This window comes from Meriones unguiculatus, chromosome 6 (genome assembly GCF_030254825.1).
Source record: "Meriones unguiculatus strain TT.TT164.6M chromosome 6, Bangor_MerUng_6.1, whole genome shotgun sequence".
Lineage (NCBI taxonomy): Eukaryota > Metazoa > Chordata > Mammalia > Rodentia > Muridae > Meriones > Meriones unguiculatus.
The window spans coordinates 125,389,332-125,406,070 of NC_083354.1; positions in this window are offsets into that span (position 1 = coordinate 125,389,332).

Consider the following 16,739-nt stretch of genomic DNA (forward strand, 5'->3'; position numbering starts at 1 on the left):
GAGGAGAAGCTATTTGGTTTTTTCCAGTTACCTGATTTCAGAAAAACAAGAGTGTTCTCTGACAAAAGACTCCTATCAAATGATGGATTCACAAAAGATCAAGGCATGACAAGGGCAAAGGCTTTGGGAGGGCACAGACCTCATTGCACAATGATCTAGAATAGTGCTTCTCAAACTCAAATGCATTCACCATGTTTAAATTCAAATCACAGTCTGAGTAGAGCTCCGGAGTCTGAATTTCCAGGAGCTCCCAGAGTGGCTGATGTTATGGGCTCATAGAGGCCCTGAGGAGGGAGGGGTTGAATTGGTGGCTTCTATGTGTAGGTGCCCCAAGGGAAAGAGCAAGAACCAACTGCTTGAAATTCCTTTAGGACACACATTTCCCCTTCTCCCCTACTAGCACTGTTATATTGGGGATCATGAAAAGCACATAAATATATTTTTAAAGCTTTCTTTTGGGCATAATCCAAATGCTGTAAAATTCATACGTTTTAATCATTCAGTTCAGAGCTTATTAATTAATATCAGTTGTATGTCATCACCACAACTCATTTAAAATATTTTCTTTTTTAAAAGATTTAAAAGATGTTGATTTTATGTAAGTGGGTATTTTTGCCCGCATGTATGGCTGTATACCTCATGTACATGCATGCAGAGCCTATGGCTATCAGAAGAGGGTGTCAGATCCCCTGGAACTAAAATTACAGATAGTTGTGAGCTGCCAAGTGGATGGTGGGAGTTGAACCTGGGTCTTCTGGAAGAGCAGCCAGTGCTCTTAACTGCTAAGCCATCTCCCCAGCCCCTGAATATATTTTTTCTTTCGCTCAAGGAAGAAACCACATACTTTCTTGCCATCATTTCTCATCTCTGCCTCTAACTCTATGCAAGTCTTAGTTTATAACCGATGTTTGAAGAGTTCTGTTTTCTGGACCTTGCAGATAGATATAACCACATGATTTACGGCATCTGGGTCTGATTTCTTTTACTCAGCATGATGTTTCTGAGATTCACTTTCATGGTAGCCTTGGTCAATATGTTCCTTTGTATGGGCATATGGCCTTTTGTGTGATTAAAAAATGTGACATTTTATTTTGAGAAGCTTTGCATCTAGATACATAAATGAGCTCAAGAAGGTTTACATGATACATGTAAAATATGAATGTCTTCATGGAAGTTAGAATAGATTATTATTAATAATATTAATTATTATTATTAATGTTAATTATTAGAATAGATTGTTAAGTCCTGTTCCATGTGTGTTGAAGGTAGGTTGCGTTCTGGGCTACTGTGAGGGCAAAGCTCTGAAGCCAGGAAAGGGGAGGGTCATGGGAGACCAGGAGCAGTCATAGACAGATGTCCACAGACAGATAAGACCTATCTTATTTACTGCCAGGTTGGCCACGGGGCAGATGTGCAGGCACACTCCAGTACACCTTAGTGGCACACATGCAGGTACAGGTACACACACACACACACACACACACACACACACACACACAGCACCCAGAGGCTTACAGGCTGGCTGACAAAGACAAAAGATAAAGGCACTTGCCTCTGCTCACCTCACACAGGCCTGGAGAGAGAAGAAGGGCCCAGGTTCCATTATTTCCTTCCAGGGCATGCCCTCTACGACTTAAAGACCTCTGAGAGGCTCCACCTCCTAAATTTCCACCACTTCCTAAGAACCACCACAAGGACCACGTGGAATACACAGGCCTTAGGAAGCTACCAAGAATGTAGCAATTCCATCCCAAATTTCAGCCATTATCCTTTTTGGTAGGTACTTAAGTTTCTTTTCCTACTGTTATGATCAAATGTTCTGACAAAAGCAAGTTAAGGGAGAAAGTTCGTTTCACCTCACAGTTCCAGGTGCAGTCTGTCCTGGGAGGGAAATCAAGGCAGCAGGGCACTAGGAGCTTGAAGCTTCGCTTCTCTGTGTTATATTGTCTATACTGCTGGGGAGTTCCTGCCCAAGGAATAGCCCCACCCACAATTAACATGAGTCTTCCCAATTAACACTTTCAAGATAGCCTCTCACAGGCACGCCTACAGGTCCATATTCCAGATGATTCTAGTTTCTGTCAGGCCGATGATTAGCATGGAAACTTTACCCTTTATCAGTCTGATACCCAAACATTACCTTTAAGTCACAATCTTCCACTCGTTGTCTGTATAGGCTCATGACGATGCTGTACTACAAAACCATGCTGAAATTTCCTCTGCCAAACAAATGGGTCCATTGTCTTTAAATTAAACTTCATTCCAGATACTGGCTAACACGAAGCCAAATTCCTGGTCAAAATATCACAAGAATGAGTGTTAGCCCAGTACAGGACAGAGTCCTTGTTTCCCTTTGAGCTGGATCCCCATGTTCTCATTTATCTTTGCATTCTGGTCTCCCAAGCTCCCACCGGAAGGGCCCTTTAAGCTTCGCTTTAGGCTTTCCTAACCTGGAGTTCTAAACCCTTCCACAGGTTAGCAACGAAGTGGTTCCATGTCTGTGATGAATGTAGGTTCAGTCTTGTGTCTTTTCCTGTTGCTGTGATAAGATTCTCTGACAAAAGCAACTTAAGGGAGAAAGGGTTTGTTCTGGCTCACAGTTCAAACTGTAGACAGATAATCGTGCTGCAGAAGGCAAGGCTTCAGGGGCTTGAAGCAGCAGGTCAAGGAATAGCAATGACTGCTTCCTAGTGCCTTCTCACTTTCCATTTTGCAGTCTGAGAGTGGTCCTGCCCCAAATTAAGATGGGTCTCCCCACATCAGTCAACAGTAATCCTCCACAGGCATCTCCTGGCTGACTCCATCATGTTGACATCATTACCACCGGGTACTTAAGAAAACCCGATCTTTTAAGCATTTAATAGTTTTCCTTCTCTTCTGGGCAAATGTGACCTATTCAAAGGAAGTCTTATATTTCAGGCAGCTATTGCATGTCTGGCATAAAATGGAGAGGTTGAACAATTTGACATTTTTAGTGTCTCATCTCCATTTTGCCCATGACCTGGGCACGTCTCCTTGTCTTGCTTTCTTTCCTTGTTTACAAATGAGTATCTGTCTACTTGAAACACAGAGAGAAAGCTAGAAATGTCCTTCCTTAGAGGTGAAAGAAGTTTCATTTTCTATTTGTGGAACCAAACACTTCAAGAAACGTCTTAGAGCTATTGTAAGTTCTCTCTCTCTCTTCCTCTCTCTCTCTTTGCTCCCCCTCCCGCCCTCTCTCTCTGAAGCTAGACAAACAATAACATTTGAAATGGAAATAAATTTTCATCCAGAACTGTCTGTGTCACTCCGCCATTTGGGTCAAAGGAGTGGTGTGAATATTAAGTCGAAGTGCTGGTGTTGGGGGTGGGCTTGTCAGGCTCTACAGGAGAAAGACTGTCAGCTTCAGGAAGCCCCATGTCTAATGCCGTTCTGCTGCGTACAGCAAGTACGCCTGTGTCTGTTGACTCAGGCTAGCTTACAACTCTATGCGTGTCTCAAAGCATGCCCGTGGTTGACTGGTGGATCCGTCTGCTTTTGCTGTCTCTCTGGTTCTCGCTTTCGTTTTCTTAGCTGCAGCAACAGGTGGGAGCAAGACTTTCCTCGAGTCTGTAGAATAAACTCTCAGGGGTTTCCTGTTTTCACACTCCCCGATGACCCTGCCAAGTTTGGGCCTGTGATACCAAATTCTGGTCAGTGCCTAAGTTTCTGCCCCCTCTGTCTTGCTTAGGCCCTGGCAGCCCTTCAGGTTTCCGTGGGATCCTGACCACTTCACCCCAAATGTCTGGCTGGGTCCTTCTGGAGGCTGCTTTGTTGAGTGTCTCCTCTGGCAGAGTTTCCCTCAGGGCAGGGCCCCCAATCCCTGGCTCTCCTCCAGAAATGTTCCCATGCTCAAGGACCAGGAGACCATGACTCATGAGCTACAAGAAGTCCTTGGCGTACTCTCTGAGGGCTGAGAGAAAAATTAATGGCCCAGAGATTGTGCTTGCTGAAAGGAGGGGGACATAGACAATGGCAGTGAGTTCCTGCTTGGAGAACACTTGCCAGTCCACGGGGGAAGGCAGCCTTGGCTTTGCAGAACAGTGGAGCTGGCCCAGGTGTTTGGGATGTGTGTCAGAGAATGCTCCCTCACCCCCTTTCCCCCGCAGCGCCTGTCGGAAGCAGGTGCACCATTTGCTGCCGTACCTATTGCCTCTCTAAGGCCTGCTGCAGGCTAGCCCCGGGGAGGGCAGCTGGCTGCTTGCACCCAGCCTCATGGAGCTCCCGAGGGCTGTTCTTCAAGGCTGCCAATCATTCACTCATGTGTTCCTTTTCTTCGCTCGGTAAATACAGTTGTCCTTCAGCAATATCCATGAAGGACTGGGCTCCAGGCCTCCCCCGGAGGCCAAGGGCCATAGAAGTTCAAGCGCCTTACGGGAAGTGGCGTCACGTTGGCATGTAGCCCACACGCTTGCTTCAGACGCTTCCTTCATTCCAATGAATGGCGAAATATAGTAAGTGAGAGGTAAGGTATTCTGTGTTAGCAAAAGTTACTCACAGAGAAATCATCATCTTCCACACGCAGACAACGAGGCAAATCTAGAATCTGCCAAACCTTGTGACTGTTTTAGGACACTTAAGTACTTTTTCATATGGGTCTCTTAGTGGTGGTCATTAGCCATCTAGGTAAAAATGAAATCAGCTTTGAGATAATGGCTGAGTAGCTCTTATGGGAACAGGGACACCCTAGGGGAGCAGAGGCAGTTCTCAAAGATGCCTTCAAATAGTGATTTAAGAGGGGCAAGGATTTTCAGCCAGGAAAAAGCGCTGAGCAGTTCTGAAACTTACAAACTGTGGTCAGGTGACATCTCGCTCGGGTGCTTTAAATCATTTCTGGCCATATGCAACCAAGTTGTAAGTCCTATGGAAATGGTCATTCTCCCGGACTGTGAGCTAACGTCCAATGTTGTTAAGAAGTTAAGGGAGTAATTCTCAAGAGAGACTGGGCATGCTCAGCAAGGACAAGTTGCTGGTCCCCCGCCCCCCAAATAGTTTCCATTGGAATTCTGTTGAATCAATAGATGTGTAGTCTCCTAGTACTGGCTATTTTTCATGAGTCCTTTCCATGCTAGACTCTGAGGAACAGTGGCTGGCTGTCCCTTGATGGAGCGTCCAGGAAGAGCTTGCTTAGGAGGCTGGACAATGTAACAGGCAAGGACACTGATAGTTAGGAGAAAAGCGATGTGCGTCCGACGTCACGCAGCAGCGCATAGTCACCCGGGGCTTCAGTTCACTGGTTGGGTACAGGCAGGGCCACAGGCTACTGGAGACCCAGTGCACGGGTCCTGAGGTGCAGGCCTGCCAGAACCACATCTGCAGCTCGTTTACATCTGTCTTGATGTTAGACAAGACTGCTGGGGCCTGGCTGCATCTCACGGTGTTCCCTAGCAGGCTGATTTTTGACTTTCATGGATAACAGTTTATTTTTCCCAATTAATTAATTAATTATTAAGTTTTTCACTTTATATCCCGATTATAGCCCTCTCCCTTGTCTCCTCCTGGTCCCACCCTCCCTCCGTCTTCCCCTGTCCTCCTTTCCTAGACCACAGAGAGGGGGAGCCCTCCTCCCCTACCATATGACCCTATCAAGTCTCATCAGGACTGCCTGGATCCTCTTTCTTTGCAGCCTGTCAAGGCCACCCTGCCAGGGGGAAGTGATCAAAGAATGGGTAACAGACTCCATGTCAGAGATAACCCCTGTTCCCCTTACTAGGGAACCCCCCATGAGGACTGTGGGCTACATCTGAACAGGGGGTCTAGGTCCTCTCCATACCTGGTGTTTGGTTGGTGCATTGGTGCATGGCTCCCCTGGGCCCAGATTTTTTGGCTCTGTTGGTCTCCTTGTGGAGCTCCTGTCCCTTCTACTTCTACCTACTTCTCTACCATATGACTCCCTGCGATCTGCCCAGAGTTTGGCTAAGAGTCTAACAGATCATTTAAAAAAAATGACTTTCTTAAAAAAAATCTTTTAGCAAAAGTTTTACCTGGCATTAGCCCTTTAGTGTAGAGGCACAAGGGCAAAGGAGCCTCTCGGCAGTCACCTCCTGGGACATGTTCAGCTGACCTCTTTCTATCCACATCCACGTTTAGTGAACTATTTCCCAGGGCTCTTGTTATGCCTAAGGAGCTGAAAGAAGGGCTCTGATGTCACACTGTGGGGCTGGGTGCCAGGCCTGCTTTTGCCATGGACTGGCCTAATGATCTTGGGTAGGTGTTGAAAAAAAATTGCTCTTCAGTTTCCCCATCTGTGAACTCCTGAGAATAAGAACATTTCAGCTGGGTCTGTTCCATGGCGTCGTTAGGAGAAATAGAAGAGACAGAATCTGGCACACGGTAAGAGCTGTGTAAGTGGGCACGGCCATCAGTATTAAACCAGCCCTCATGGCCTGCTCTCCTATCTCTTAGGCCCAGCAAAGACTCGCTAACCTTGAACTTGAGGCTTGTAGAACAGATGCTTGATGTTGAATCAATTACCTGGGAGTCCGGGAAGATCTGGGCAAATCCACTTACACAGTAACATCGAAGCACCTCAGAGTGAGAGGTCTGCGAGGTGATGGCTCCAGGGAGGGCTGTTTCAGAGCTGGGTGGTGTCAGCCACCACCTGATATCTGCCGTCCTTCTCTCAGGGGCCCAGGGGACTTAGGCTTATTCCCGAGCCTGTCTCTTTGTCACGGCCAATGGGACAGATCATGCAAAGAAGCAGGCATTTGCATACACACACGTTTATACACACACATGCACACACACATATCCATATATACATATTTATATTGAGAGGAAATTCTTATATAGAAGTCATTTTATATATATATATATAATATATATTCTCTTCTGCATGTGGGTCTTATGGGGAAGAGACACCAGGCTTCCTTTCCGCATCAGGTTCCTGCTGTTTCAGCTGTATGCGCCCTCTTCCCTTCTTGCTGACTCTCAGGACACGGGGAGGAGAGGGAAGGTCCCCCTCTGCGGGAAGGCCCCTGTCAATTCAGTTGCGGTACCCATAGCCTTTTGTTTACAGTACCTTGATTTTAAAAGGCATTTTCTACGTAAGAGGCGGGCGAAGCCACTCTGGCAGAATCTGACAGGGAGCCAGCTCTCCTTGGCACTGGCTGAGTGTGGGGCTTGCTTTTCGAAAGAATCTGCCCTGTGACGAAAAGCCCAGTTGGGCCACAGCCTGCGTGGGGCTGATATGAAGCTGCCCCCTCCCCCCGGCAGACACGGCTGAGACAAACTATTTGTTCTTGGCTGGCCAGAGATGGCACAGTGTACATCTGGGTTCAATCACCTGTTGTTTGGCTGCTAAACACTAAAATGCCCAGGGAAGGTGTCCTGTTAGAGTCCTGTTTACTGCAGGTTTGCTGCCCCAGGGCACACCAGAAAGGCACAGGGATTTAATTTGCTAGCCAGAGGTCCCTCTAGTTGGCTTTTTCAAAAAACAAAAAAAACAAGCAATAACAACAACAAAACAACTTCGCGCCAATGAGTTCTTTTCAAAGAAGTTTCTTCTGGAGGCCATGATTTTGCTCCCTTGCCAAGCACCCCTCATATGAGCTCTAGAGGGACATGCAGATGGTGAAGGAGCCAGGCCAGCCACCAGTTACCCTTCACTGTTCAGATGTCTACTGGCCTGCTCTATACAGACAGATGTCTGTCTGCATACAGGCGTGAGTGCTCATGGAGGGGTCTATGTCCACCGTCCCGGGCTGTGTGAGCTTCCTGCTAATGTCCTTTGCCGTGTATATGGTATAAGATCACATGCCAAGAGAGTTACTCCTCCAGGACAGAGCAGTCTGGCTGGGAAGACTTGCATCTAGACACAGTGCAATGGCAGGACTTACACAAGGGGCAAGATCTCCAGACGGAACACACAGAACAGTGGGAACTTGCCCGAGGCTAAGCCTCCTGTGATAGATGAGAAGCAGGAAGGATAATGAGGAACAGGTCCAGTCTTCCACAAGGGATGGCCTGTGCTGGGCTTGGAGACAATGGAATTAAACAATGAGACACTTCCCACCATAGTGACAGTGACTATGTTAAGGTACTAGCACTCTGACAAGGGCTAGGTGCATATTCACTACACAGAAGCTTTTGGGTGGCTGCTACTATTATGTTTTAGATGAGAGAAGAACAGATCAGCGAGGTTAAGAAACGCACCCAAAGTTGCCCAGCTGGGATGAGTAACAGTCTAGAATTTGAACACAAGGGCTCATTTCTAAAGTATCAGCTTTTATCTCCTACTGGTTGGGGGAACGACTCCCCAGACGCTTCTGTTTCTGCCTGTGTTGTCAGCAGACCCTGGCTGAACTTTGCTTGGTACTGTTTTGTTTGTGTGCTTATTTGTTTTGAGACAGGGTCTTAGTGTAAAGCCCAGGCTGGCCTCTGACTCTCTATGTATCCTGGGCTGGTTTTCAACTTGGAGATCAACCTTCTCCAGCCTCTCAAAAGCTGGAGTTACAGATGAACATTACTGTGGCTGGCTAATTACGTGCTGTTCCTGAGATGCCTGTGTAGCGAGCAGTCTTGGAAGGTGGCAGTAATGTATGTCACTTTCTGGAATAGAGGACAGGCATGCTCACTACTCGTGATGGAAGACTCAAGTTCTGTAAACATTGGCTTCCTCTTCTGTCACACAACCCCTCTGCACGAGCAGGAATGAGCTGCCCCTCACGGGGCTCTGCAGGAACTAGAACTCAGGAGGCTCACTCCAGCAAAGCCGATGTTCATGCTGCTCTCTGCGGCAGCAGTAATCAGCTTCTTGGTTTCTGAACCCTCTTCTCATGCCTCTGAACTGTGTTAGGACAAGCTATCCGTCTTAGCTACTTTTCTATTGCTGTGAGAAAACGCCATGACCAAGGCAACCTACAGAACGAGGGATTTGTTTGGCTTACGGTTCCAGAGGGGCCGAGTCCATGACGGCAGAGCCGAGGCAACAGGCATGGTGGCGGGAATAGCAGGCCTCAGTGTACGGTGTGTGGGTGTGGGTGTGGGTGTGGGTGTGGGTGTGTACAGTATACATCCATTCTTGCCCACGAGGGTCAGATGATACAGAAATTGGGAAGAGGGCAGGAAAAAGGTGGGATTTTGTAGATCAAGATGGGAGGCAAGAAAACAAAGCCTTTGTTGGGGATGAGTACAAACATAGTCACGGCTTGGAGAGCTTCCACAGCAGGGAATGGGAATGAAGCTGACGAATAATTTATGGGTAACTCACAGAGACTGGATCTATTGAAAAGAAGAGAATCACGAGGAAGTAACCGCCAGAGATGGGATCAGAACCTAGGAGTGCCCCGAATATCACGCAAGGATGAACTGATCACACAGCATGTTCTCTCAGCCCATTGACCGTAGAGTGTATCCTGGTGGGTCTAGTCAGTGGGGAAGGTCAGCAGGCCACAGCTCTAAGGGGAGTTGATGCTGTATTTAAGGCCTTTAGGCTAGTGGTTCTTAGGCTTCCTAATGCTGCAACCCAGGTTGTGCTGAACCCCAGCCGTAAGATTATTCTGTTACTTCCTCATAACTATAATTTTGCTACTGTCACCAACTGTCATATGAAAATCTGAGAGGCAACCCCAAAGTGGCTGGAACCACAGGTGGAAAAACACTCACTGCCTTTGACAGTAAGAGCTGATGTAGATTTCATCCAAGGGCGGGATGATGGGGAGTTGATGGAGAGTTCTCTTCTGCTCAGAGGGTGTATGATCTTTCTGTCTTATTCAGGGTTCCAAATGATTGGAGGAGACCCTTCCATGCTGTGGGGGTGGGACATTCTGCTCTGCTCTGCTCTACTAAGATGAAAACTTACCAATATGGGGCTGCCGGGATGGCTAAGTTGGTAAAGATGCTGGCTGAAGCCTGACAACCTGAATTCGAACCGGCAAGGTAAGGCACACGCGGTAGTAATAAAATAAATCTTGAAAACGTCAGAAGGAAGAAAAGAGGTCAGACTCGAAGTGTCTGAATTAGGACCCGAATCTGAGTTCTCTCACTTCAAGTCCTGTGTGAGCTTTCTTAGTTGGCTGACAGCTGGCTGTGGGGAGACAAATATCTTCCTGAGAGCTTCAGTTTGATCCTGGAAGGCAAAGACTGCTGGGTTGGCCTCAGGAAGTGGCCCAGTCTTGGGGCTAATCCTTCCTTAACAGCCTCCCACCACCAGCTGGATCCTGCCCACTTTGGGAGATGTTTACAGAGTCAGGAATTATCCCCCAGCCTCCTGATGACTAATGGCAGAGAGGCTCCTTCTGCTCCTTCTAGGGAAGGACAAAAACGCCAGAGGGCTCCGCTTCGACTTGCCTGCCCTAAAGTCTCAGAGCCGAGGCTGCCAGGAGGTGCCCGAGACCTGGGACCCAAGTCAAATAAAATCTAATTGAGGAACAAAATCCCTTTTCTTAATGGACTAAGTGTTGGGAAATCTTGAGGCACCCGGGAGTCTCTGCAGCTGGTTCCTTAATGGCTTCCCTTTAAATATTTTGACTGTTTTTACTTAGGTCTTCCTCTCCTTAGGTCTTCCTTCCTCTCCTCTCTTCATTTTCCCTTTATATTAGCCACATCTTTTTTAGTTAAGATTTCTACTGTAGTGAATTTTAGAGTCAGGAATATAAATTGTGGCTTCATCTTTGATGGAATGAGGATTAAGATAGATAATTTACAGCCTTCTATGTGATGTGCTCAGCATGATCTAATTTCATTCTCCACTCGTATTGTTTCCACTTTACAGGTAAGAAAGGTGACCACAGAGTTCCAGGGAATGGCTGCGGTCACAGTGGACAGGATCCATGCTTACATCGGCAGTTTTGGAGGCGTGACGTCTACTGTGTGGTGCTTCTTTCCCACAGTCCCCACATGATTTATACAGTGAAGATCTTGGCTACAAAGCCTTTGGAACAGAAAAACACCCTGCACTGTAAAATGTAAAACAATAAAACAGTAAAGTTTTAAAATCATTCTATAGGAATAGATGGTTTTCATTATGTTTTTGTTGTTTAATATTTTAGGAGCGACTAAGGCGTATAACAACATTTATCCTCAAGAAGGGTAAAAAGTAGAAAAAGAAAAGTCTTGCTTATTTATTTTATTATTATTCATTTATCTCTAGGCTTTAAATTTTATATTATATGTATGAGTGTTTTGCCTGTGTGTATTGTTCGTGTACCATTTGTGTGCCTGGTGCGCTCAGAGGCCAGAAAAGGAGTTTGATGCACTGGAACTAGAATGATGGATGGTTAGAAGCTGCTATGTAGGTTCTGGGAACTGTACCGATAATTTGCATGAGTAACAAGCGCTCTTAATGTTGGAGTTACCTCTCTGGCCCCAAACTGAAAGCTGTTTTCCACTTATATTTGTGTATTTTGTCTGTAGTTGAACTTACTCAAAATTTGCTATCAAAGAAAATAAAACAAAGAAAACATTAAGGAAGAAAAGTTAAGCATACGCAGTGAGTATGCAAATGGCTTGTAGGAATAGGCAGAATTAATAAGATGTAAGTTAATAACCCATTGGATGCATTGCACAATAAAAACCATGGGACAGACAGCAGTGTAACTAAATCCCGGAAACACCCAGTATATTCCCTTATGTACCCAAATGTGCTTCATAGAAAAGCCAATAAAAGTTTGGTCAGTAAGTCACTTAATTCAAATTTTAAAAAGGAAGGAGACTTACAGACTGGAGATATAGCCCCGGGGGTAGAGCATTTGCCTAGAGCCTGTGAGGCCCTCGGGTCAGTCCCTAGCACAGATGGCATGATGGGAAAGGAGCCAGCATCACAAGATATCAACATTTAAAAGTTGTCAAGATGCAACTAGACTCTAGAGCCTCACATTCAAGGGATAAAATGATAAAGTGTGAAGGAAACAATTGGAACAAAAGCCAAGAGGGTGAGCCTGGAACCATGAAAATGGAAAGGCTGGGGCGGTTCTAGTCCTTGAGCAGAATAGCAGCTCAATAAATGTACTCCTGTTCGTAATTCATCGCTCTGCGTTTTGACTTGGATTTTATGCTTCTTTAAACAATCTCTTGAATTAAATTATTTTTCTAAAGATCTATAAAACCATTGCACATATGAATAGGGTATAGTGTGACATTCTGATAGGTATGCATATTATATTCTTCTTAAATCAAGTCAAGCTAATGTCCTGGTCACTATTCTATTGCTATGAAGAAACACAATGACCAAGGTAAGTCTTATAAAAAGAAAGTATTCAGTTTGGGGCTTGCTTAAAGTTTCAGAGTACATTATTATGGCGGGGAGCATGGCAGTTTACATGGTGCTGGAGCAGTATCTGAGAGCTTCATCCTGATCCATAGGGAGAGAGAGAGAGAGAGAGAGAGAGAGAGAGAGAGAGAGAGAGAAGACTGGGCCTGACATGGACTCTTGAAGCCTCAAAGCACACAGCCAACAAGGCCATGCTTCCAAATCCTTCTAATCCTTTCAAAGAGTTCCACTCCCTGGTGACTAAGCCTTCAAACATATGAGCCTATGGGAGCTGTTTTTAATTTAAACCACCACATTCTACTCCTTGGTCCCCACAGACTTGTAGCTATATCAAATGCAAAGATCTAACATCAAAAATCCCCATAGTCTACCACAGTCTCAAAATTCAAAGTCTGAAAGCCCAAAATTCAAAGTTGACTCATGGCAATCTCTTAACTGTAACCTCACATAAAACCAAAATAAGAAAGCAGATTACATACTTTCGACACACAATGGCCCAGAATATACATTCCTATCCTAAAAAGGAGGAAAGGGGGCATAGTGAGGAAATGCTAAACCAAAGCAAGGCCTAAAACCAGCTGAGAAAACTCCAAACTCTGCATCTCCATGTCTGATGTGAGAGCACTCTCCAAATTTCCAACTTCTTTCAGCTTCCCTGACTGCAACACACTTCTCTTTCTTGGGCCGGTTCAACGCCCAGTCTTCGGCTCTCCTGGGCATGTATCCGTAACTCTGCCATCTCCAACATTTTGGGGCCTCTAGTGAAATCCAGGCTTCACTTTCACAACTTCATGCAATAGCCTCTCTGGGCCACCCCTGCCACACTCCTGGCCCCTTTCTTGTATCATTGGCTCTAAAGCCAGAACTGTATGGCCAAAGCTGCCAAGTTCTATTGCTTGCTGGAGCTGGAACCTGGCCCCTTCTTGAGTTATATTTGCACTGGCTTTCTGTTGTTGATGGTTTCCTTGTTAATTAACCTTTTCTTTAATTCCCTTTCACAAGTTGGAAGCTTAGCTGGGTGGGCTTTTTAAATTTTTTATCTCCTTGAGCACAGACTTGGCTCCAATCTCACCTTGCCTGGCGCTCCTTTCTCTTTAAGCTGTTCATTTTGTGTTACTGTTTGTCCAGCTTTTTCATTACAGATCTGTGTAAACATGATTACTAATAACCACACGTCAGCGTCGATACTAGGCTGTCTCTAAATCTCTTCTAATATCCTCAATCCAAAACTTTTAAAATTAGCTTCAGGCAGATTTTTTTAGGACAAGGGCAAAAATCTGGCAGATTCTTTGCCAAAATATCACAAGAAGAGCTTCTCGGGGGCTTAATATTATTTCTTTCTGAAATTTCTCGAGCTGGGCTGTTATAATTTAACCATTCTCTTTACTTCCTTCTTCCATGCTCCTGCTAGAATGGCCCGTGAAACGATGCTAAAAGCCTGCAAGTGCTTTTCTAGTCCCAAAGGCTTGCACATTCCTTCGAACAAAAGGGTGCTCAGGCCTATCACGGTGGCACTCTTCTCCTTGGTACCAGCTTCTGTCCTGGCCACCCCACGATCAAGGCAGCTCTTACAAAGGAAAACATTTGATTGGAGGCTTGCTTACAGTTTCAGGGGGTCTATTATCATCAAGATGGAGACCATTGTTGGCCCATGTGAATCTGCAGCCGTAGCTAGAGTTGAATCCTGACTCATAGGCTGAGAGAAACACTGGGCTTGGCATGAATGGGCTTTTGAAATCTCAAAGCTCACCAGTGACACATTACCTCTACACAGTCTAATTCTTTTAACCTTCCAAATAGTGCCACTACTTGGTGACTAAGAATCTAAATACATGGAGCTATTGGGACCATTCTCATTCAAACCATCACAGCGTATATCTTTACAAATATTCATCATTATGTTAAAGACATGCAAACACCAGCTTCTAGCTTTTTAAGTCTCTTCTTTCAGTAAGTTTACTTGTTATTGAGATTTCAAGTTTCTATGTATTCTGGAGATTGACCCTTTTGGATGTATAGCTCACATGTATTTCCTCCTGTTCTGCAGGCTGTATCTTCACTCTGGTGGTTTTGCTAACTCTGGTCTTGGGGAACACATTTGAAAGAATTTATTCTCTTTATTTTTCTTTTAAAGAATAATTTAAGAGGAATCAGAATAGGGGATAAAGGGATAAGTATGATCGAAATACATTTCATACATTATGAAATTCTTAAAGAATAAGTAAAAACAGTGATTGAAAATGGTATTAGAATTCTTTAAGGGTTTGGTAGGATTCAATAGTGAAGCCTCTGGTTCTGGGCCTTTCTTCAGTGGAAGAGTTTATGACTGATTGGATCTTGTTACTTGTGGTTTGGCCTGGTCAAATTTTTCATGTCGTTGTGACTCAATCTTGGTAAGATATATGAGTTCAAGAATTTTTCCATTTTTTCTAGGTTGCCATATTTGTTAGCGTGTAGTTAATAATAACCTGTAATGATCTTTTGTATTTTTGTCATGGTAACGATTAGTCACTCTTCTCATCTCTAATTTTATTTTTGTCTTTGCTCTTCTTAGTCTGACTATGGGTTTACCATTATTGTTTATCTTTGTTGATGTTTTTTAGTCTGTTTTTCAGTCTGTTTCATATATTTCTGTTCTAATAACAATGAAATACAGCTTTATACTAATTTTGGATTTGATTTGTTTTTATTTTTTGGTCCTCAGTTTCTTGCTATGTAGCAGTAGGTGATTTATTTGAAAGCATTTTTTTTCTCTGTAGGTGTTGAGTGCTAATTTCTCTCTTATTACTTATTTTTCTGTGTGTTGAAGGTTTTTATATTGTGTCTTTAGTTTCATTGTTTTAAAAAAATTTAAATTATAAATTTAAATTTTTGAGAATTACATACATGAGTAGTATATTTACATCACTTCCCCTTTCTCTCTTCCTTCCAACTTTTTCCATGTTCTACCCCTCAAGTTCGTGGCTTCTTTTTCCTAATATTACGTGTGCACACAGCTTACTTAGTCCTTCTAGTGTTGCTCATATATATATATAAACACACACACATATATATGTTTTTAGGGCTTTTAAAAACATTTATGTTATGTGTGTGTTGGGGAACATGTAAATGCTATGGCTTGCTCAGAGGTCACAGGTCAGAGGACAGCTTCGGAGAGTCAGTTCTATGGTGCAGGTTCTGAGTATTGAACTCAGGTTTTTAGGCTTAATGGGAAGTGCCTTACTTGCTGAACCGTATCAATGCTCCCTTACCCCAAATTTAAATCACCTTTCGGTTTTCTTCTTTGAATCTATTGGTGTTTAAGAGTAAGTTGATTAATTTCCATGTGTTTATGTAGTTTCTAAAGCTTTTCTTTTTTGTAATTGATTTTTAGTTTTATGACGTTATGCTTAGAAGAGGTAATACACTTTCAATTAATATTTTCTTTTATTTTAAAGTGTGTGTGTGTGTGTGTGTGTGTGTGTGTGTGTTGGGGTTTGTGCACATAACTGCAGTTGCCCATGGATGCAGGTAGAGGGCGCTGGCTCTGGAGCTGGAGCTACAGGTGACCGTGAGCCCCTGTGTGAGTGAGTGGTAAGAGCTGAAGCTGTGTCCTCGGCAGGGAGAGGGCACACTCTTAATGGCCGAGCCGTTTCCTCAGCCTCCCACTTCAGTCTTTGAAAATTGTTGAGACTTCTTTGTGGTCTATCATGGGATCTGTTCTGAAGACTGTCCCTGGAGAGTGTTAATGAAAAGAATGCAGATTGTGCAGTGGCTGCTGGACTGTCCATTAGATGTTTGCTAGCTCCATTTATTCCAGGGTGAACTCTAACGCTCCTGTTCCTGTTTTATTTTCTTTTCATATGAACTACTGGAAATGAGGTGCTGTGGTCCCCTAATGTTATCGATTGGAGCCTATCTTTCCCTGTAGTTCTTTTGACACTTGCCTTATATATCTGGATGTTCTGATAGTGTGCAGATGGAGTTATTGTTCTTCTTATTAAATTAATGCCTTTATTAGTTTATGAACTCCTTGCCTTTTACAATAGCTTTTCATATTTTAATTTTTAAATTCATTTTAAAATTATCATTATTATTATTATTAACATCAGACTGCAATTTCTTCTCTCTCCTCTCTTCCTAGTCCCTCTCCTCACCTCCCCTCTACTTCCCACCTCAATTCTTCCTCTGTTTCTACCCAGAAAAGGGCAGGCCTCCCATGGAAATCAACCAAACACTGCACGTCAAGTTGCAGTAAGACCTCTCCTCATATTAAGGCTGGAAGGGACGACCCAGTATGAGGGAAAAGGTCCCACAAGCTGGCAAGAGAGTAAGAGGCAGCCCCTGCTCTCACTGTTAGTGGTTCCATAAAAAGCCCGAGCCGAACAACTGTAACATATATGCAGAGGGCCTCAGTCGGTCCCACGCAGTATCCCTAATTGCTGGTTCAGTCTCTGTGAGCCCCTATAGGCCCAGGTTAGTTGATTCTGTGGGTTTTCTTGTGGGTTTTCTGTGGGTTTGACCCCTGTGG